This window comes from Octopus bimaculoides, chromosome 1, assembly GCF_046866305.1.
Source record: "Octopus bimaculoides isolate indiv1 chromosome 1, ASM4686630v1, whole genome shotgun sequence".
NCBI lineage: Eukaryota > Metazoa > Mollusca > Cephalopoda > Octopoda > Octopodidae > Octopus > Octopus bimaculoides.
Genome location: NC_142928.1, coordinates 132,270,795 through 132,295,777, shown reverse-complemented (window position 1 = coordinate 132,295,777; position 24,983 = coordinate 132,270,795). Strand labels below are relative to the sequence as shown.

The 24,983-nt window shown below is 38.3% G+C and overlaps 1 long non-coding RNA gene and 1 other non-coding gene across 2 annotated transcripts in view; both read left to right on the top strand.

The window, feature by feature from the left end:
• LOC149137732 (uncharacterized) overlaps positions 1-24,983 on the top strand; it is a 71,185-nt gene that overhangs the window by 29,909 nt on the left and 16,293 nt on the right. The window lies entirely within an intron of this gene.
• LOC149137733 (5.8S ribosomal RNA) lies at positions 4,820-4,978 on the top strand. Its single transcript, XR_016244983.1, has one exon. It is a non-coding gene; the product is annotated as a 5.8S ribosomal RNA (ribosomal RNA).

The window sequence follows — 24,983 nt, the reverse complement described above, 5'->3', positions numbered from 1 at the left end:
TCTGATGTTTCCAAACATTTTAAGGACGGCTTATGCAAGGTATCCAGTGATTTTGGAGGGACGCCCTCCTAAATGTCACAAGTGCCTTGAATCCGGCCATTTAAAAAAGAACTGTCCCAAGGGCCGAGGTAAGGCCCCGGAGCAGAGGAAAAAAGAGAATGAGTCCTCCGCTCCACCATTGGAGGGGGAGACGGAGGAAGTCGTGGAGGCGGTGGCCTCCACGAATAGAAAGAGGAAGGCGAGCAACGGTGGTTGCTCACCAGGAGAAATAGAGGTTGCGGGAAAGGAGGACACCTCAAGTGTGCCGAAAGATGCCCCGACCCCCGCAACCGGTAAAAGGAAAAAAAAGAAAAGGAGAAACAGGAGACGGTCGGCGGACGTGCCACCGACCGAACCCGTTGCCCCTCCGTTGGGAAGTGTGCCACCGGAACGGGAGGCTCTGCCAGTGGGATTTGTGTCACCGACAGAGCAGGTTGCGGCCCCTTCCGATGATGAGGAAACGGAGTATATCTTCTGTTACCTTAAGGGAGGGCCCGTTGAAAAGTGTCTGGATGATCTATTTGACCGTGAGCATTACAACTGAGAATGTATAGACCATCCACGTTGGCCTCCGCAGGTGGCTGCGGAGGTCTTAAATCATAGTGAAGTCATGGAGGTCGAAAAGACCTATCAAAAAGAGGATTTTATTTACTTTCTTTCGGGCGTGCCACTGCGAGATCTCCTGATGGCGACGGGACAATTGCTTGGAGGCCCGGATGAGGAAGATTAGATCTTTAAAAGGAACTTTTATTGAACTTTATTGAACTGCCATTGAATTTTTGACTTTTATTGGATTTGTATTGAACAATGTTTTCGAGGGGTTATCGAGACACAGAGACACAGAGACAATGTTTTCGAGGGGTCATCTCATTAATGTACGTATCCAGCCCGCAGCTACTTTACGTTTGTCTGTCCTTGTTTGTCCCCTCTTTGTAAGGCCTTAATGGCTAATCTAATGAAATAAAGTAGCTTGCTTACCAACCACATGGTTTCGGGTTCAGTCCCACTGCGTGGCACCTTGGGCAAGTGTCTTCTACTATAGCCTCGGGCCGACCAAAGCCTTGTGAGTGGATTTGGTAGACGGAAACTAAAAGAAGCCTGTCGTATATATGTATGTGTATATATATATATATATATATATATATATATATATATATATGTGTGTGTGTGTGTGTGTGTGCGCGTGTGTGTGTGTGTGTGTGTGTGTGTGTGTATGTTTGTGTGTGTGTGTTTGTTCCCCCCCCCCCAACTTCGCTTGACAACCGATACTGGTGTGTTTATGTCCCCGTAACTTAGCGGTTCGGCAAAAAGGACCCGATAGAATAAGTACTAGGCTTACAAAGAATAAGTCCTGGGGTCGATTTGCTCGACTAAAGGCGGTGCCCCAGCATGGCCACAGTCAAATAACTGAAACAAGTAAATGAGTAAAATATATATATATATATATATATATATATATATATATATATATATATATATATGCGTGTGTGTGTGTGTGTGTGTGTGTGTGTAGGCGTATATATATATATATATATATATATATATATATATATAAAGTGGAGGGTCACTTACTCAGCATTACCTGAAATCTCTGGGTCTAACTGACACCACTATCGCTCATAACCTATATATATATATATATATATATATATATATATATATATATATATATATATATATATATATATATATATATATATATATATTGGCGCAGAAGTGGCTGCATGTACGAAAGAGGAGAAATTGAAAGAAAAAGCAAACGAGAGAGGACAGAGAAAGAGGGAGCGATAAAAAGGAGAAATTCGCAGTTTTCTGGATGAAGACTGTCGTATGTCTATTATCACACTCGGCGATCTTCATCCGGAGATAACATCTCTTTATGGGCGGACTTCCGATATCTATTGTGTTTTTTAATGTAGCACATCCATATATATTAAATTTGATACGTAGATAGCATGGCCGTTTTAATTTTATACTGCCTCAACTGCGTCTACCGGATTTTTATTCAACTGAACGGCTAATCGTAACGCCATTTTATTCACTGTTTTCTATATCGGTAGACAAGAAATTCTTGTCCAGGCATGTAGTTAGCTGCGAGTACACGTCATTGAAAAAGCTCCAAGAGGCCGAAATGCACCTGGTGTTTTCCGATGGCCAGTGCCCGAGCGGCTTTTCGCTTCTCTTTGATATTTGTATTTCTAACACAGCCAATCTATAAGAGATATTATCTCGAGATAAATACTGCAGTAATTGCCCTATCAACTGTGTATATGTACATTAATAATGATACCTAGACGGCTGTTTTAATTTAGTACTACTTCAATTGCATTAACCGGCAATTTTGTACATGACAAAAATTCTGTGCTGAAATATTTAAAAAAGAAATTATAGAGACCATCTTTACGAGTGATTTATTCGTGATCAAATGAAATTAATTTTGGAAAGAAGTTTGCTTATGATAGATATTTACGTAAATATTTCCAAAGGATTGTATTCTTATAATGTTTTAACGTCATAATCTATTCATTACGTAACTATATAGTTATCGATTATCTTAATAGCTGAAATGGTAGAATTACTTAACATAATACTGTTGTAAATTCCTCGCAGATAAACACATTGTCCACAATTTATCTTAAAAAAGAAAGAAAAGAGTTTTTTGTCTTTTTATTAATTTTGGCCAGTTAGGAGGAGCGATGACAGAGAAGTTAATGGGTTGGCAAGTTCGTAAAATCACATCAACATTAATCTGAAACAGAATGTTTCCTGTTTATCACTCCGGTCATCCAGTTAGTTTTAACATTAAGTGTGTGAAGTGCAAAAGGTGAGAAAGCTTACACAATCGGTTAGTTGCTTAGGAATGAGTTAAATGTCGCAGTGAAATGTCTCTTCTGTCAGAAAGAATAATGGAAAGAAATATAAATAAGATGAGCAACAGATTGCTGTCTGTAAGAAAAACAAAATTGTAGATTGAGTTAATTACTTGACTTAAATTCTTACGACAAAGAGAGAATAAATAATAAATATGAGAGAGAAGTTTTCTGTGTAGTATTTCATCTGTACGAATTAATCATAACGAATTCTAAATTCTAAATGCTATACAAACGAATGCAATGCTCTCGTCACTTTTGTATAGTTTCATTACAGCTGATTTCTAATTAGTTGTTCTAACGAATCACTTTCAGCTACTAGAGTGACTTTATTTGGCTGAGGTTTTTCAGAAGAAAACAGGTTGTCATTTCATTTCTCAGTCACGAAGTTGGGAGTTTCTGATTTTTCACTGTCATTGATCACACGCTGCTCATAATGACTGCTTACACAGCAATGTATTGTCCCCTATTCAAGGAATTCCTAAAAGAAATGTAATGAAATACCACAAGACATTTTGCTACCGAATCTGTCAACTCACAGTCTTGCTGGAAAAATTTGAAGTCCAGCTCAGGAAATGGTCAGATGTAGCTCACCTTGTAATGTTTCAATCCTTGGACACTCTGATGCTCATGTTTAAATCTCAGATTGTAACTTAGCAGAAGTGTTTAGCACCGAACTCGATGCATAATAGTATTTAGCTTCATCCTTGACGTTCTAAGTTCGAATCCTGCCAAAGTCATCTTGAAATTTTATGCTCACGAGAACACAAGAAGGCGCGTGGCTTAGTGGTTTAAGTATTCGGATTACGATCATGAGTTCGATTCCTGGCAGCACGCTGTGTCCTTGAGCAAGACACTTTATTTCACGTTGCGCCAGTTCTCTCAGTAGTACCTGTATTTCAAACGGCTAGCCTTGTCACATTCTGTTGTGCCCCGTAAATCTCCCTGAGAACTACAATAAGGGTACGCGTATCTGTGGAGTGCTCGGCCACTTGCACGTTAATTTCACGAACAAGCTCTTCCATTAGTCGGATCAAAAAATTGTTCTTATATCGTGCTGAAAGCATTTGATGGATTTCGACTCCTAATATACCTTTAATATATCTTCAACCTATAGAAAACAAATCACCGAAGTCTTATCTTCTTTGTGTTAAACTAAGAGATGGAACGGTCATGATAAAAGAAATAAGAGCAATAACTTCATTCATGTTTCAAGTTCAGACTTGCACTACACTGACTAGAGGGAGACCTAGTCCCAGTGATGTGTGCGCAACTAATTTTCTTGCAATCAGGATAAAAAAAATTAAGTGCATAGTGAATAATTAACGTGCAACACTCATTACCGCAGCAGCAGCAGCAGCAGCCCTGCTCCGCTCCGCCGCCTCCTCGCCGCCTCCTCGCCGCCTCCTCGCCTTTCCGGCGCGATCCAGCCGGTTTCGTAAGCCGCGGCCGGGCCCCCTCGCACTCGTCGGCCCTCTAACAGTGCAGCCGCAGCCGAGCAACGAGCAACGAGCAAGTAGAAGCGGCGTCGGCAGCGGCGGTGGACGAAGCCCGCAAATCATTCCCGCTGTCGTCTCCCTTCCTTCTCATTCTCTCTCTGCTGTAGCTGCCGACCGCGCTGTTTTCACCCAGCCTGCGCCCGCCCGCATACAGTGCGCCAGGCCGACGGTGCTTCACGCTTTGCGGCTCCACGAACCTCAATATCTCTCTCGTCTTCCTTCCTTGCGTCGGCCAGCGCCTCCGGCCGTCGCGGAAGAAAGAGACCGCAGAAGACGGGCTTCGGCAGTCGCGCGCTGATCCGCTGCCGTCGCCGTCGTCGTCTTGTTTCCTTTCCGTTCGCTTTCCTTTTTCTCGGCCGCCGCCGCGCCGGTAGGCGGTCGTCAGTCACTAGTAGTAGTAGCAAATACCGAAACCCTGGACGGGGGATCACTCGGCTCGTCCGTCGATGAAGAGCGCGGCTATCCGCGTGAACTGATGCGAATTGCAGGACTCAGTGAACATCGACACCTCGAACGCACATTGCGGCCCCGGGATCCCATCGTCCCGGGGCCCCGTCCGGTCGAGAGGCGGTCACGACACGAAAAAGCCGTCCGCCGTTGCAGCAGCGGCGGGGAGTCGGGAGTCGCAGGAAAGGGCGCGCGCCGGGGAAGCGGGCGGGCAGCGGGAACAGCTTGCCTTTCGTTCTCGCTACTGCTTCTGCAGTGAGTGACAAGTATAGACTGTGATGCAGTTTCTTAGTAAAGCTCCCTAATTCTCGAATCCTGAATTAACTACTATTTCAATTAATCTTCCCCCGACCCCGACACAGAATGACAACTTTCTGGAATTGCCTTTCTGTTCATGTTTTCCTCGGCAGCTTTTGAAGAGCATCAATTATTTCGATCTCATAGATTTGAGAGAATCTTCAAAAGTGTTGAACACAGCGTCTTCTTTAAGAGTAAATTATTACAAAAGAAACATAAAACATGTTGGGTCTATTTCATTATGATTTCACTACCAACCCTTTTTGGAAAAAGCATGAACGCCACAACTTTCTACCAGTCTTTCAATTTCTTTATTTCATTGTTATTCTTTTTATTCCCCCACTCCTCCAGCCCGCGTTTCTTTCCCATTCTTTATTTCTCTTTTCTTGTTATTTTCATTTTTATTCAGTTTTATATTTATTTCTTTTCTCACAACCTACCTCCATTTTTTGTCATTTTTTTTCTCTTCCCTTTTCTTTATTTTTCATGTTCTTTGTTCTAATTTTTTTCTATTTATATTCTTTATATTTTGTTTTTATCCTTAACTTTTCGTTCGTCATGTTCCCTTTCCCATAGTTTATTTATATTTTTCCTTCACTTTTTTACCTTCATGTTTTTGTGTGTGTGTTTTTTTTTTACTCTCATTCATTATTTCTTTATTTCAATCTTCTTTCCTTCCTCTCTCCATTTCTTCTTACGTCAATACATTTTTTCCTTGGCACGTTAATATTTCTCTTACACTATTTTAGAAATATTACGTCTGTGCACAATTTCAATTCGGTTACGTCGGTCGTGTGTGGTGTGTTACGTCTTTCAGATGTCTGTACTGGTTACGTCTGTCTTGTACTGTGTTATAATTTCTGTGAAATATCTTCAGATGTTGTTATATTCGTCAAATGTTTTGTGTTACGTCTGAAAAGTGATTTTGATAAGATATATCTATATCTAACCTTTTGATATGTTGCAACTGTGAAGTATCTTTCGTCTGTAAAGAACATTTGTTATGTCTTATATCTACGTATTTTTGAAATTTTACATCTGTGAAAAGCTAGATATTATTTCTAATTTTAAAAGTCCGTTTCATACATCTGTCAAAGCAGTATTTTATGTCACATCCGTCAAGGACTCTTACTATAATATGTTAACAAAAGGACAACTCTTGTTCTTTTGTTTTGTTATGTCTGTAAAACAGCTTTGCTTGTTTTACAGCTATAAACTATTTCCCATATCTTTCAATGTAAACTCAGTCGTTTGAGATCGTTGAACCCTCTCGCAGTATTTTCTTTACATTCTTGTATTGAAAATAAACAAAAGCAGTTTGGAATGCATTGTACAAGGATTGTGGCACAAAGTGAATCTTTACTTTCCAGAATCATAGCAGTAACAACAATAATAACAGTTCTTTCTACTATAGGCACAAGGCTTGAAATTTTGGTAGGGGACTAGTCGATTACATTGGTCCCAGTGTTTCACTGGTACTGAATTTATCGACCCCCGAAAGGATGAAAGGCAAAGTCGATCTCGGCGGAATTCCCACTCAAAACGTAAAGACGGTCGAGATACCGCTAAGTATTTTGTCCGGTGTGCTAACGATTCTGCCAGCCTGCCGCCTTAATGATGAGGAGATGATGATGATGATAATAATAATAATAATAATAATAATAATAATAATAACAATAATAATAATGATGATGATTTCAAATGATGGCACAAGGCCAATTATTCCGGGCTGGAGGTCGATTACATTGACCCCTAATATTCAAGTGGTGCTTATTTTATCGACCCTAAAAAGATGAAAGCAAAGTCGACCTCGAGGGAATTTGAACTCAGAACGAAAAGACGGACGAAGTGTCGCTAAGCATTTTTCCCGGCGTGGTAATGATTCTACCAGCTTGCCGCCTTTATGATGATGATGATTTTTGCCTTATTTAGTCTTATTCAAGCACAAAGCTAGTAATTTTGAGCGGTGGAGTTTAGTTGATTATATCAACTCCTGTACTTGACTGATACTTTATTATATCGAACTACTAAAATGGACAAATTTGACCTCGACCGGATTTGAATTCGGAATATAAGGAGCTGAACACAAATACTGTAAGGCACAGGTCGCTTCTCGTCACCTCTACACTGATCACTCTGCCACACTACAAATCTCGGATTAGCGCTAACAACTCTCGGATCAGCACTAACAAATCTCGGATCAGCGCTAACAAGTCTCAGATCAGTATCTTAATTGATGTTGTGACCATTATTTTTTTGTATTTCTCTGCCCCAGATATCGCGGCATAAGTGTTACGAGTGGGTGTGAGTCTCAGAGTTTTCAGATTTTGTTTTTTTCTTTTGCTGAGTTCTCGGTTCTAAAATCATGGTAAGCAGTTCCTTAAGCCTTATCACACACAATCGTGAGAATTTCACCCGATATGTCATTTAAGCCGTCTACCAGTTGTTGTTTTAAAAGTGACTGGAAACCACCACTGTTCTTTAAAAAAAAACAACATTAATTTACGCGTTGTCCGTTTTTGTATGTAATCTTCAGTTCAAGTTGATCTGTCTCGCGAGGTTTATTTTTTTAACGAGGAAATACACCATGTCCAGAACCTCCACCTGGCTTGTCACGCAGGAAGAACTGACTCCGTATGTAATGCTTTTTTAATGTTTTGGCTTAACGTAAGCGTTTGTGAACAGCTACATGGGTAAATCCACGATTTTCGAAGCTGTTTGTATGCTAGTAAGTTGAATAAAGACATTTATCCATGCAATAATTATCTATCTTCGAAAAGTGACCGGAAAAGAACGTCTGTTGCCGCAGCGATTAATAATAACAATAATGGTTTAAAATTTTGACACAATGCCAGCAATTTCGAGGGAGAGGCTTAGTTGATTATATCGATCCCAGTGTTCAACCGGTACTTATTTTATTGACCCCGAAATGATGAAAGGCAAAGTCGACCTCAGCGGAATTTGAACTCGGAAAGAAAAGACGGACGAAGTGCCGCTAAGCTTTTTACCCGGCGAGCTAACGATTCTGCCCGCTCGCCGCTTTCTATCGAACGTAATAATATTTATTTCAAATTTTGGCACAAAGTCAGCAATTTTGGGGAGGGGCTAAGACGATTACATAGACCCCAGTTTTCAACTGGAACTTATTTTATCGAACCCCGAAAGGATGAAAGGAAAAGTCGACCTCGGCGGGATTTGAACTCAGAACGTAAAAGCGGGCGAAATGCCACAATGCATTTTGTCCTGCATGCTAACGTTTCTGCCAGCCCGCCGCCTTATAATGCAAGAAATATTAAATATACTTGAAGAAGAAGAAGAAGAAGAAGAAGAAGAAGAAGAAGAAGAAGAAGAAAGAAGAAGAAGAAGAAGAAGAAGAAGAAGAAGAAGAAGAAGAAGAAGAAGAAGAAGAAGAAGAAGAAGAAGAAGAAGAAGAAGAAGAAGAAGAAGAAGAAGAAGAAGAAGAAGAAGAAGAAGAAGAAGAAGAAGAAGAAGAAGAAGAAGAAGAAGAAGAAGAAGAAGAAGAAGAAGAAGAAGAAGAAGAAGAAGAAGAAGAAGAAGAAGAAGAAGAAGAAGAAGAAGAAGAAGAAGAAGAAGAAGAAGAAGAAGAAACAACTCCCTCGCCTGCTCACTAGTGAATGGAAATCGTACGAAAACGGAGCTGAAAACTTTCAAAGGGAGGTAACTCCATCTCACCAGAAGAGGAGGTTTCTGCTTCGAAAAAATTCCGTTTCAGGGATATTTTTTCACCTCCATTAGTAAAGAGGTTACGTACCTTCGGCCTGTAGGTCTGGGAAGCCGCCTATGTTGCTAAGGACAATAATAGACGTGAAACTAATGGTAACTTTCTGAACGGCCATAAGCAATGACTCCCTGAAATAGAAATAGAAACTAAGACTATGGAGAGCATCCAGCAAATAGCTAACTCCATCCACCAGAGTATTAGAGTTACGATAGACTACCCTACTAAACACCCTAACCATAGATTACCTGTATTAGATACTGAACTCTGGCTAGAAACTAAGAACAATAAAACCAGAATCCTCCATTCACACTATACAAAACCTATGGCCTCCAAGTACCTGACCCACCGGAACTCGGCTATTGCGGACAATGCCAAATTCAACATATTGATGGCAGACCTCGTCAGAGTAATGCGAAATGTCTCCTGCATGTGCGACCCTACTGAATTAAAGAGACATATACAACATTTCGTCCACCGCATGCAGTTCTCGGGTTACAGCCATAAAGAAAGGATCAGGGTTTACAAAGGAGCTATGAAGAAGTTTGAAACAATCAAACGCAACGATAGGAATGGGATTTGCCCACTCTATAGGAGCAAATCATGGAACACCATAGAAAGAACTAAGAAGAAAATAGGGAAGGCAAGCTCATGGTACAATAGCCACAAGTACCAAAGCGTCATGTTCGTCAACACCACCCCTAGAGGCGAACTGGGCGTACCGCTTTAGAAGGGCCCTAGACAAACTTAAGCTAAGAATTAAGGTTGTTGAAAGGCCAGGCAACCCTATCAAATCCCTTATCAGTAGAACATACCCTTTCAGTAGAACCCCCTGCACTGATAGGAACTGTATCGTATGTAGATTTAGCCCACAAACGAACTGCAAAACCAGAAATGTGGTCTATAGTATAAGATGTACAGAGGGACGATGCAGAAATAAGACAACGACATATGTAGGCGAAACAGCAAGGAGTATAGGGGAGCGGGCAAACGAACATTGGAGGGAACTTAAGGAAGGGAAGAACTCATCAGTTCTGTACCAGCACGCTGAGCAAGAACATAGAGGCTCAATCAACAACATAGAAATTAAAATCTTATCTACACATAGCAGTGATGCAGCACTTAGACAAATTACTGAAGCTACACACATAATAGAAGGGAAACCTAGCCTGAATAGGAAACTAGAATGGAACACTAACATACGCCACTAACAAACCACAGCATGTGACAACACGTTACCCATAAACCAATAATAGGAACAAAGTATAATACAATACATAGATAAACAAATGGAATTAAATACTACATACGTTAACAAAATTTAATTAAACACATTTAAAAAAAAAAAAAAAAAAAAAAAAAACACACACACACACACACATGAACATATAAATAAATAAAAACTAATACAAATGAACACGTATTAACAGAGAATATAGGTGATACAGACACTCCCCATACACACATGCACTTACAAAAGACACAGACACATTGAAGGACACGCATGCGTAGACACATACAATAGGAATACAAAATACAAAATGGCTGATAGTTAGCAAGGTGAGACACACATAAGAAAGAAGGAAACAAAGGACCACTGATGAGGTCACAGAAGTGTGACGAAAGAACTCTGGCCGAAATAAGATTAAGATTAAGATTAATGTAATATAAAGCTGAAAAAAAAAAAAAAAAAAAAAAATTAACACCAAATATACAGTGCGAGCATGTCTAGATATACAACTATATGCATGAGAATACATGGAACAAAATATGCCAATCTGTACACATACATACATACATACAAAAATACTCTGTTGTTAATGATGAAATTCCAATGAAGAAGCCTTGGATCTAGGTTAGAAACCGGCTCTTTCTCTATTGGCAAGAAATCTTGAAATAAAATTGAACAATGACATACATACATATTGAAATGATAATCGACCCCAGTGCGTAACTGGTACTTAATTTATCGACCCCGAAAGGATGAAAAGCAAAATTGACCTCGGTGAAATTTGAACGCAGAGCGTAAGGGCAGACGGAATACCGCTAAACATTTCGTGCAGCATGCTAACGTTTCTGCCATCTCGCCGCCTCGATCTTGGAGCTATATTTTGAAGCCAATATATATTCGAAAATGTGAAAAATTAACGGGAGGTGACTCTTAACCACAGACATTTTTATACCAGAGTTGTTTCCCTTGACCTAACTAATATCTTTAAAAAAATATTATTAGCTTTCGAGCTTCTAGAGATCGAATTGCAATTTAATGACATTGCGTTTTTCGTTCTTTATTCCAATAATTCAAAGAAATAAACAGTCTCATGTTTATTCAACTTTTACGAAGGTGAAATGGAATAACGTGTTTATTTTATAAGTCTTCCAAACATGGAGCATGTTAATATAGTGCCTGTATAGCTTACCTTTGATTACAAAAATCCTAGTCAGACTAACTTGAACAAATAACGAAGAGAAAGTGGATATTTAAGTAGAAATACAAAATAATAAGAAAATCAAGCAATGGAGTTGTGAAAAATCTTTAATGATCAAGTATTTAAACGGAATAATTTATTTTTATTGACGGTGGCGTGGCTCTATGGTAAGATGTTTGTAAAGAATAAAAAGTTTAGAATGGTGTAACAATGCACTATAGAACAAAAAATGGACTATATACTTGTTGTAACTTGGTTATCTGTTTGCTTCTTAACCACATGCTTCTGGGTTCAATCCTACAACGAGGTACTTTGGGCAACTGTCTTCTACTATAGCCCCAGACCAATCAAAGTCGTGTGAATAGATTTGGAAAGGAAACTGAAAAAAAGCCTATCGTGTGCGTGTGTATGTCTGTATCACAACCGATTGACGGTATTGGTTTGTTTACGTCCTCGTATGTTAGCGGATTCGGCAAAAAGAAATCAACAGAATAAGTAACAGGCTTTTAGAAAAAATAGCTCTGGAGTCTATGTGTTTGACTAAAACCTTGAAGGTGGTGTTCCAGCATGGTCCCAATTTAGTGACTGGAACAAATAAAAGAATGCATCTCCTTCGTGGAAGAGAAAACTACACAACTATACCTGTATTAAAATAGTTACCATATGCACAGGAGTGGCTGTGTGGTAAGTAGCTTGCTTACCAACCACATGGTTCCGGGTGCAGTCCCACAGCGTGGCACCTTGGGCAAGTGTCTTCTACTATAGCCTCGGGCCGACCAAAGCCTTGTGAGTGGATTTGGTAGACGGAAACTGAAAGAAGCCCATCGTATATATGTATATGTATGTGTGTGTGTTTGTGTGTCTGTGTTTGTCCCCCTAGCACTGCTTGACAACCGATGCTGGTGTGTTTATGTCCCCGTAACTTAGCGGTTCGGCAAAAGAGACCGATAGAATAAGTACTAGGCTTACAAAGAATAAGTCCTAGGGGTCGATTTGCTCGACTAAAGGCGGTGCTCCAGCATGGCCGCAGTCAAATGACTGAGACAAGTAAAAGAGTATGTAAATTGAATAAGTGAAGTTGCCTTCCTACACTTGATATTACAGCCAAATTGCTCTGTTCGATGACATACATATAAATACCGGCAATAAAGGGAAACCACTTAAAAGTAAAACGAGACTGATATTCGTTATCAGTCAGACAAATTGAGGCATGCAATATTGTATATGTGAAAATACGATCCGTGTGGTTATTGTTTAATAAACATGGGTGTATATTCTCCACTTGGGAAAGTTATTGGGATGAGCCAAAGAGCTTTTGTGTGATTGCTCGACCTACTGGAAATTGTAGCCAGATCTTTATCGAATTACTTCTGACTTTAAAACATATAAAAGAACAACGTAGTTCCTTACCATGTAAAATAGGGTGGGGTGTCGTAGTGTTGATCAATGAGAGTTGTACTGGAGTAAATAACAACAGTAACATCTAGCATATACAGGGTAAAAACTCCCTTCGATCATGGATGACTATGAAATTGCACCTAGAAAGTTCTCCTTTAAGGCGCAAGTCCGGGTAAAGTTGTTTATAGAAGACCAGTAGTCGTCCATGCATACCAGCCTCCCCTCCCTACGTCACTGATTTTACCCAAGGGAAAAGCAAAGGCCAATACAGTTTGGCACCAGTGACGTCACAACTCATTTCTACAGCTGAGTGAACGAGATGCTACGTGCCTTGCTAAGTATCTTGCTCAAGAACACAACACAGCCCGGTCTGGGAATCGAACTCACTACCTCATAATTGTGAGCCCGACGCATTAACCACTGAGCTATATATGCTCCGGCTGTTTGTTTTCTCACGTTTTGGGTTTCCACTACCTTGTCCTTGTGTACTTTTACCATTCAGTCACTGTCTTCTGTTTGTGTGTTGAATTCGATAGTGCAACCAGTTACTGTAACCCTAGAAGCACAAACACACACACACACACACACACACACACCTAATTAGCTAGACAGACAGAAAGGCAGGCAGACAGACAGACAGACAGACAAACAAACAGACAGGCAGGCAGGCAGACAGATAGATAGATAGATAGATAGATAGATAGATAGATAGATAGATAGATAGATAGGTAGATAGATAGATAGATAGATAGATAGATAGATAGATAGATAGATAGATAGATAGATAGATTGATAGATAGATTGATAGATAGATAGATAGATAGATAGATAGATAGATAGATAGACAGATAGATAGATAGATAGATAGATAGATAGATGGTTTCCGTACACCAAATTCACTCACAAGGTATTGATAGCCCCCCGGTCTATACTGGAAGATACTTGCCCAAAGTTCCTAAGGCACAGTGGGAATTGAACTCGAAACTAAGTAGTTACAGAGTGAGCTTTTAACCGTAGGGAAGTAAAATGGTAGAAATGTTAAAACTGTGAAGTATTTCTCTCAGTATTTATTCTCTGTGTTCTGAGTTGCTTTGTTGTTAGTTCAATGTAGTATCAATGAATTGGGTGAGAGAAAAGTACGACTCTTGTGTGGAAAACAATGCAGTTGTCTCTTTAATAATAGAGACATGAAAATGTTTTATTCATAAGTATCTATTGAAAAGGTTGTTGACATTTTTATAACATAAGTATGCGCGCGCATGTATATATATATATATATATATATATATATATATATATATATATATATATATATATATACTAGCAGAAATACCCGGCTTTGCCCGGGTTAAAGAGAATAATGAAATCTAAAAACGCCGTCTAGACTACGCAACCCTCAACTGTTAGTAGCTACGATACCATATTTCTACATTAATAACTCTCCAATCCATGCCAGCATGGAACATAGACATTAAGTGGAATGCCAGTCTCTCATCTAGGAGGGCCTTGAAATCAATGTTACCAACTGGGGACTATGTGTGTCGCAGTGATAATAAAAAGACCCAAAGGAGGTCTGCAACGAAATAATTTTACTCAACACTTTGCAAGTGAATCAGTGGAGGCAAAGATGCGTCTCATTTACTTGACAATTTATGCACCACATTGCAGAAATCCCAATGTAAGTATATCTGAAAGGGTAGTCTTACACTGTTGTACCGTTGAATTACAAATAATGCTCATCTGTTATGTTCGGGTTAAAATTTCATCAACATCAAAAATATATGAATTTTCATGGGAGTTATGGCCGTTATACATAGAATATAATTTCCAAATTTCATAAAGATCCGTTCAGTACTTTTGACGTAGTTTTGGATAAGAAAACAAATGACTAATATGTGTGTTTGTGTGCATGTGTTTGTGTGTGATGGGTGTATATATGTATAGATATCTGTATGCATGTATATATATGTATATATGTGTACATATTACATGTACATCTATATATATATACATCTACACATATGTATACATATACATGTATGCATATAGATCTATATCTATATATATATCTATGCATATACGTGTACATATACATGTATATGTATACATATACATCTCTTTCTCTCTCTTTCTCTCTTTCTCTCTTTCTCTCTCTCTCTCTCTGAAAGTATCTGTAATTACAGTATCGAAATGTGATTGTTTCAGTTAGTGAAATAACGTGTACATATACATCTATATGTATACATATACATCTCTCTCTCTCTCTCTCTCTCTCTCTCTCTCTATCTCTCTCTCTCTCTCTCTATCTCTCTCTCTCTCTCACTCTCTCTCTCTCTCTCTCACTCTCTTTCTCTCTTTCTCTTTCTCTCTTTCTCTCTTTCTCTCTCTCTCTTTCTCTCTTTCTCTCTCTCTCTCTGAAAGTATCTGTCATTACAGTATCAAAATGTGATTGTTTCAGTTAGTAGAATAGTTTCATTTTTAAAGTGAAAGTATTTGACATGAGTGTTTTTGATTCACTTTTGACACGTAATACTTTTTTGATTCACTTTTGACACGTAATACTTAAATAGCGGAGGAGATATTATGTTGCCGTGGGCTCGAACTCTGCAAGAAGTTAAAAAATTTTTTGACTAAAACACAACTGGAACTCTGAGTAAGGCATCTGTAAAATTTGAATGAAATTGGTTGCGTAGTTCTCGAGTTTTAGGGATTCACACAGACAGACAGACAGACAGACACACATTCTCATTTTTATATATATAGATATATATACACACACACACACACGTTTATGAATTTTTGCAAAATTCCTGATGTGAAACCGTGTGTTGAAACAGATATTGCTGTATTTCGGGATGGTCTTTTTTTTTGCCAAATAAACACACGCACTACATATTCATTCTTCACTCGTTTATTACTGTTCTTATTTTAATTCATGGCCACTGTCCGCAACTCTTTCGTCACACAACTGTGACCTCTTCAGCGACACTTTCCATCCACGTATGTGCTTCACTTAGACCATCCCGAACCAAATATAACAATATATATATATATATATATATATATATATATATAATATATATATATATATATATATATATGGGGGAGGTATAAATTCAGCGAAGTCTTTCGATAGGATGCGGGGACAGTGCTTTCCTGCGTTGAAGTGTGTTTGAGTCGATCGAGAAGTTCAAAATGGCCAGACAAGTATAAAACACGAAAAGAGAGTAGGACGCCGCCAACCTCTACCACTCACGTGAAGATTCAACAAGCAAGCTGACAAATAACCATCGATGAGATGACATATTCTCTGCAAACTAGTTATAGTTCTGCATACGAAATCATTCACGAGAAGCTTTGCTTTTGGTAAGTCTGTGTGAGATGGCTTCCAAAAGAGCTTACTGAAGTGCATATGCACAGTTGTGTGGAGATCGGTCAACGTTTACTTGATGGCTACAACGATGAAGGTGAAGCTTCTTTGGAGAGAATAGTCACAGGAGATGAGACCTTGATCCATCACTTTGAGCCAAAATCTAAAAACGCAGTGTTTGGAGTGGAAACATCCGGATATGCCAGCGCAAAATAAACAAGACTCAACCTTCTTCGGAAAAAGTGGTTTTAACCATTTGGTGGGGGGACACAAAAGGGCATATACAGGAAGATTACCCCGAAAGGGGTCTATAGTTGCCGGTGTAGGCTACAGTGAAATGCTGACCAACTAACTGAAACCAACAACACGCACTAAATGCTGAGAGCTATTGTCAAAGCATGTGTTGTTGTTGCATGAAAATGCACGCTCACATACGGCCGCTTATGCCGTCGAAACTATGGAAAATGTAGATTTCGAGTAGCTGGAATACTCTGCATATTGTCCAATTCTCGTCCCTTCCGACTATCACCTCTTTGGACTGCTCAAACATCTTTTACGTAATTGTCGATTTGCTAGTTTGAAGAAGCGCTGGAAACGGGGCATAAATGGCTGAGAAATCATCTGTAAAACTTCTTCTCCGATGGAATAAACCAGCTTGTAGATCGTTGGAAGAGATGCCTCTAAAAGCAAGGAGTCTATGTAGAAAAACGATGAAATTTTTCAATCCTTGCCTCCGTTTTAATAAAATACAGAAACAAGAGTGAGTATAATATTTTATTTACCCTCATAGTTGTGTGAGTGTATGTGTGTGCCTAATATTACTTACTAAATATTACTAGTTTACTTCTGCTGTTGATGATATATGTTTTATACAGTGATGTCACTAAATACAATTCTTCACGTCTCACACTCTTATCACACCAGTTACTCTTATTCCAAAAGGTTTGCTTTCTTTTCGTTGTTTAATATTACTTTCCAAAATTATCGTTATTATATACATTTTCTGCAAAAAAAAAAAAAAAACAAAGAAACAATTTGCACAAGAATATAAACCGACGCAAACAGAAATATTGTTTCAAAGATTAATCAGTGAGAAGAAATGAATTGACGTTCTTGATCTTTTGCAGAATGAAACTAGTAACAAACAGTGGGATTCGAATTCGTGTGTTGTGTTTGTTGTATTAGAAAGCATAAGAGTCAGGTTAAAGATATCATCAGTCTGATGAAATCTGCTATTGCTATCATGTAAACACGTACAACCCGTTCCATGGTGGAGTAGTCGAGAATACTTTTGTTGCAATGTCATCAACGCGCTGCAAATCATACAATAGATGACGACTATGAGTTTAAATCATACCAAAAGAATCCAGTTATCCTCGCGGCATTATACCTGGTAGAAGTGTTTGAAGCAGAGTGGATTCCGCTCGTTAAAGGCACTCAACGGCTAAATTTTTCGATCGTTGGCTTGTGTAGCTACAACCATATTTCCGAAGTTTGGTTTTGGGTGAATAAAAGAACGTGATACCCCTTTCTGGAAGATCTAATGTTCTCTTTCAGTCATCCGCTCAATCTTGCAGACGCTGCTTCCATGGTCCGATTTGTATAGCTGTTCAAGGCCGCAGTTTTCCGCCACCTACTGTGTAGGACACTGCTGAAGCTTCCAATGGCGTTGGCTTTTGAGGTTAGCTCTACATTGCAAGGGGTTCAGACACCTGATTTCTCTCATTTCAACAAGTTCATATTCGAATGCAAACCTGAGAACGAAACTGATTTTAAGAGAGACCATATGCCACTAACTATTCTAATTGAGCCTTCTTTAGGGTGAATTTTTCTTGTCTATTGCTTCTGTTGGCTAACCTGAACTACTTTCTTGATTACTTCAGTATCCTCTTCTTTCTTTAGTTCCTGTATTATCAGTGTCTCTTTGTCTTCATTTTATTTTTCGCCACTACTCCCTGAGCTCAATCCCTGCCTGTTGGTTTGTGTGTATCTTTTCTTTGACTTGGAGACTTTCCAGTACTACATCTACCACCTGCTGGATATTCCATTTTCTGCCAGTTTTCAGCTAGTCTAGATTGATCTCACAACCCTGTCTTTCGAGACGTTAAGTATACACAAAGACCATCGTGACACACAAGAACAATGTCAATTCCCGGATAGGACACCAGACATTTTCGTGCGCGTGTGTTTAATCGTTAATTGGGTCACTATTTAAATGTTATCGTCCGATGTCGTATATCAACAGAGATCATATCAGGTTTTATATCATCATCGCCTAGAGTCAGAAGATTTTCTATTTGCTTGTGAGATTTATTGCCAGCAAGTTACATCTGCAATCTGCTTGACTGCATTAACTACATTTTCCTTCAGTAAAGAGAGATATGTTGATTTCTCTGGTTTGAAGCTCATCGTAGAGGAATTGAAAGTATCGTCTGATTCAGAGTTTTGCGTGCGTCAACGTCGTTTGTGTCATTCATAAAAGCTTTTAGAGGGGAGACTTGGTATCCACATACGTATACACACACACACTCATACACTCACACACGTATGTGCGTGCGTCTGTGCCTGTGTATGTATATGTATCTACATGCGTGTCTCTATATGTAAAATGTAAGCGCGCGCGCGTGTACTGGTGTATATGTTTGCATGACATATGTGTCTATTTTTATAGAGGTAGAAAATGATATGCTGAATTGCAGAAATTTAAAGTATTAAGTATTCAGTACTGCAGAAATTTAAAGTATTAAGAAACGAAATACTCTCACCCAGTCATGCACGCAGTCAACCAAATCTAGTTCATATATGTATCATCTACCCACGGCAGTGAGCGAATATATTCTTAAGGTTAACTTTTAGTCACTAGTGAGCAGTTTTAGGCTTTATCGCTAATTCATTTCGCAAACAAATTGGATTCGAATTTTTTAGCAATGATGGTCCAGACCTAAGCTACATTTGAAGATAAAATAACTGAGATTTGGTTCATTAGAAAAAAAGTTAGGCCAAAATATGTGAGGTCAAAAATGGGGGAGTAAGGTCAAAAATTGACTTTGGATCAAAATATCTCAGCTATTTTGAAAAACTTAATTAATTGGGTTTAGAAGAAGGTGCTCATTGAGAAGAATCTTTTGGTAAAAATCGCGTTAAAAAATATTAGCTACGAAAAACGTAATGTAGCTTTAAGTGACGGGAAAGAAATGGCAAGTAACCCCCACCCTCCCACCCCAAAAATGACTTTGAATCAAAATATCTTGGCTATTGTTTGTTGTTGCTGTTGTTGGCATTCCGTCGCTTACGACGTCGAGGGTTCCAGTTGATCCGATCAACGGAACAGCCTGCTCGTGAAATTAACGTGCAAGTGGCTGAGCACTCCACAGTGTACCCTTAACGTAGTTCTCGGGGGAGATTCAGCGTGACACAGTGTGACAAGGCTGACCCTTTGAATTACAGGTACAACAGAAACAGGAAGTAAGAGTGAGAGAAAGTTGTGGTGAAAGAGTACAGCAGGGTTCGCCACCATCCCCTGCCGGAGCCTCGTGGAGCTTTAGGTGTTTTCCCTCAATAAACACTCGCAACGCTCGGTCTGGAAATCGAAACCGCGATCCTATGACCGCGAGTCCGCTGCCCTAACCACTGGGCCATTGCGCCTCCACCTTGGCTATTGTAAAAGTAAATTATGCAATAATTGTGATCGAATGAAAGAGCTCTGTGAGAAAAATATGGTGAAAACCTCGTCAAAAAATATTTGATAAAAAAATGTGGTGTGGCCTTAAGTGACAAAAACAGAGGTGATCATTTTAACAAATCAAAATATGTTTGTCCTTTTAAGATATTTAGGATTTTAAGATATTTAGCGGTATTTATTGTCTCGGTCGCTTAGTTTGATGGTACAAGGCACTTACCCAGAATTTGAGAAGTACCAAATTTGGTTCTCTGTAGGGGCGTGCTACCCATCCCTTTTCGTTTTCTAAGGGTGTTTTCTAATGCATTTATGCAGCAAAATGTTGTGGAGAATTTATAGAAAAGGAAAAAAATGGGTCAAAAATTATCGATCTTCCAAGCTGTTCTCACAACAACTCTGCGTTCAGGATTTCCTTTACTTCTCTAAGGTAACTACTCACACGACGCTTCAAAGTTTATCAAAACAATCCTTTTGTATGTAAATGGTGTTGTTAGTGAACTGAACATTTTTATCGCCGATTACAAGCTGTAACAATCAAAGTGTTTTTGGCGAAAAACAACTCAATAGGTGGCAACATCACACATTCTTTTTTGGAGAATAGAATATCAACAAAGAGGGGTTCTTCCTGTTCATATCAAAATTTGGGTGGATCAAGCAGCTATTTATGACAAATGTTCTCCAGAAAAAATTCCAAAATTTATAGAACAGATTGCCATGTATAGTATTTAGCCTAACTCTTTACAATTTTGGCAGTTATTTTTAAATACCTTCATGCAGCAAAACTTTCTGGAGAATTTATCGAAAAGGAAAAGAAGGGGTCAAAAAATTTCGATTTGGCTTTCCTAAGCCTGAAGGAAGATTCAATTTTTTTACTGTTGCTGAAAATATCAAATTAAGAAATAAAAGCGGTGTTAAAAAGATTTATCAGCTTCAAAGAAAATCATCTGGAAAAATTTATCACTGAGTACAATCCTTTACTGTTTTTAATGCAGCAGGAAAATGATAACTGTCAGTATATTGGAGAAAACAGTATGATATTGACTAGGTATTCGACTAGCTAACAAAGAAAGGCTGAGGAAATAGAAGCTGGGGGTGTTTGGAAAATTGGAATGAAAATAATTTCTGAAATTTTCATCAAATTTAGGCGTAGGAGTGGCTGTGTGGTAAGTAGCTTGCTTACGAACCACATGGTTCCGGGTTCAGTCCCACTGCGTGGCACCTTGGGTAAATGTTTTCCACTATAGCCTGGGGCCGACCAAAGCCTTGTGAGTGGATTTGGGAGACGGAAACTGAAAGAAGCCCGTCGTATATATGTATATATATATATATATATATGTATGTGTGTGTATATGTTTGTGTATATCTGTTTGTCCCCCCACCATCGCTTGACAACTGATGCTGGTGTGTTTACGTCCCCGTAACTTAGCGGTTCGGCAAAAAGAGCCCGATAGAATAAGTACTAGGCTTACAAAGAATAAGTCCTGGGGTCGATTTGCTCGACAAAAGGCGGTGCTCCAGCATGGCCGCAGCCAAATGACTGAAACAAGTAAAAGAGTACTGTGTACACTTTTGGGATTTTCTTTTTGTTTGCTTTTTATTTGTCTTATTTTTAGTAGTACTAAAATGAAGAATATAATACAAGCTTTAAATAAATTGCCTGTTTTGATTCTTAAAGTTTTGGCGTTTTTTAAAACTATTTTTGCTTTTATTTTTGAATTACATGTTCTACATGAGTTCAATTTTAACACAATATCTGTGATTTGAAACTTTGGGATTATGAGTTTTGTTAGGAAAATAATATAAGACAGAAGTGTTTTAGCTTAATACAAAGACATTTTTAAATAAAATAATAAATTTTAATTTTAAAAAATTTGCAATAAAAAGCAAAAATATATAAAAACAAAGAAAGTGCATACACTCTTTAATGAACAATTTCAGAAATGTATTTGGCAAATTCTAACTCCTGCAGCAATATTTGAAGTTTTTTTTCTTCTTGTCCTCTACTTTTCCAAGTTTAATTACTGCTTGTGTGCACTTTTCCAGGTTCAGTACTTAAGAACATCCTAGCACTCTGCATCTGCAATTTTCATTCTACTTTATATATGTGTGTTTGTGTGTGTGTGTGTGTGTGTGTGTGTGTGTGTGTGTGTGTGTGTGTGTGTGTGAGTGTGTGTGTGTGTGTGTGTGTGTGTGTGAAACAGCGGGGGAGACAGAGAGTGGTTTATTTTTTATGGAGCGAACACGCGTGTATGCGTGTATATCTATCTATGTAGCTATCTATATACATACATATATACATAAGTAAATATGAGAGCGATAGTATTTTTTTTTAAACTATCGCTGGTGGCTGCGAACACAAGCCGTAAAAACAAATCAATAATATATATATATATATATATATATATATATATATATATATATATATATATATAGATATATACGATGTATATATACGATGTATATATACGATGTATATATACGATATATATATATATATATATATATATATATATATATATATATACAAGGGTACTACATGAGCACCTGTATTGCTAAAAACAGAAGTCAAAATACTTCTATGCCACGGAAGAATCACAAAATTAATACAGGCATGATAGGAAAAAATTGTATATGCGTGTGGGGGGAGAGTCATTCTCTTTTAGTGCCTTATTATTTAACACACCGGTTCGATTTCCATTCATTCACCTATTCATTTTATCTAAAATTTTCGTTGCGTATTGCAACATTTTCACTAGTCGTTCACTATTGAAAAGGTCGCAAGACGCAACGAAAACTTTAGAAAAAAATAAATAAATGAGTTGAAATCGAACTGGTATGTGACATATTGAGATACTTGACAATTATGAATTTTTCTTTTCAGATTTGATCATTGCTTCTTCAAGTAGACATAGATGTGTGAAAAATCCTGATGGCTTCTGCTATGTCTGCGGTTTTTTCACACTCAATGGTCAAAGGCACAATATCACATTGTTTGTGAAACGGGCTTATAAAACCTAATTTGGAATTACCCTAGGCGAAGAACACAAAAAATGAGCTCCTCATGTTGTGTCATAACTGTGAGGAAATGCTTCGTGAATAGACAAAAGGAAGACAAAAGGGCGTGCCGTTTGGAGTGCTTATGGTTTTGCGAAAGCCCAGGGATCACACAAGTGGCTGTTATTTTATGTATCGTCAACACAAAAGGCATGGGCAAAAACAAAAATAGGCGAAAAATGTCTTATTTTAATACTCCTTCAGCAATTAAGCCTATTATGCACTCTGAGACACTCCTGATTCCAGTTTACTTTAGGTTTACCTCTTCCAAAGACGAAGCTAGCGAACAAGAGTACGAGGATGATAACGAAGATCAAGACATTACTTCAGAATTCCAAGACCCCTTTTATGATACCGAAAAATCAACTCCTCAAACAAAACTGAATGAGTTAGTGCGTGATTTGAGACTCTCCAAGACTGCAGCTGAAGTTCTAGCATCCAGGCTGCAAGGAAAACATCTACTGCAAAAGTTTCTTATTTTCAAAAACGAGACCAGATTTTTTGTGTCATTTTTTCAGAAGAGAAACACTTTGTTTACTGCCACGATATTCTTAGATTTCTCCAGGAATTAGGAATCCCCTCGTACAGTTCAACTGACTGGCGACCGTTTCTAGATAGTTCTACGTGCAACCTAAAGTGTGTTCTCATACACAATGGTAATGTTTATTGAGCTGTCCCATTTGGTCACTCAGTGCGTTTGCAAGAATAGAATGACATAAAAATGGTTATTGACCAACTAAAATATGAGCACATTTGTGCATATTTGAAAATGGTCAATTTCCTCCTCAGCTAACAGAAAGATTTCACAAAGTATCCTTGCTATTTCTGTGGGACAGACGAGTTTGAGAGAAACACTGAATTCAGAAGTTTCCCATTCGTGAGACTCTGGAAGCAGACATGCCAAATATTGTGAATGATCCAATTCATCAAGCCCATATAAAACTGGGCTTGATGAAGCAATTCACTAAGGCATTGAATACGGATGGTGAATGTTTTCAACATAATCTCTGCATTTCCTAGTTTGTAATCTGAGATCAAAGCAAGCGTGTTAGACGGACCTCCGATTCGTACCCTTGTACGTGATGAAGAATTTGTCGGAAAGACGAATGACACGGGAAGAGCAGCATGGCTGTCATTCGTAGCAGTCATAAAAACGTTTCTTGGAAACAGAAAGGCAGCTGACTACGAAATTCTTGTAAATAATATGCTGTCGGATTGCCATGGTCTTGAGTGTAACATGAGAATTAAACTCCATTTTCTGCATAGTCACCTCGATCAGTTCCCTGAAAACCTCGGAGATGTAAGTAATGAACAAGGAGAGCGTTTCCACCAAGACCTCAGGATCGTGGAAGAGCGTTATGAAGGACGATGGGACACAAGAATAATGGCAGACTACCGATGGAGCGTTAAACGAGATTTCTTTGAGAAAACCTACAAACGCAAGAGCTCCAAGCGCAAATTCTTGTCTGAATAAGATCTATTTGTGTTTTATCTTCCATCTTAATCAGTGGCTCAATTATATACACTTATCATTTGTACATAATATATATTTTCAACTGAAAAGCAGATGGCGAAAAAAACTGGCACCTGATTTATTTATTTAAGCATCGAAACAAGAAATATTATTTTTATAGCTTAATTCTTATTGAAGCGTACTGACTCGTATATATGAATAAAGTTAGAATCTCAATGCATAGATATTTGTTCTTTTCTACGTAGTTTGAAGATAGTAAAACTAGAAAATTATCAGATGGATCACATCATACCGCAGGAAGTATTCGAAATTTATATAAAAAAAGACCTTAATTGCAAAAAATCTTGAGCTTACAGAGAAAACTAACTCCATATTTAAATTCAGCACACTCAAATTAGGTAATACCAATTGTTTCGTATCAATGCAACAAAAATTTTGTTTGCCAGTATAGTCATGATCTTACTGAAAATATTTTTATATATTTGCTTTTGTACCAACTAACGGCAATCAGTTAAATAAAATATCTGTTGCTATATTAGTATGTAAAATAAAGTGTTATGATTTGTCTTATGAAATTTCAAATACATGCATACCACAATTTAAGTCGTTTTTGTTTACGCCTTTTTTTTTTTTTTTACTTTAGGTCGTTTTGTTTATGCTTTTAAAGAAATTAATGGAAAAAAACCCA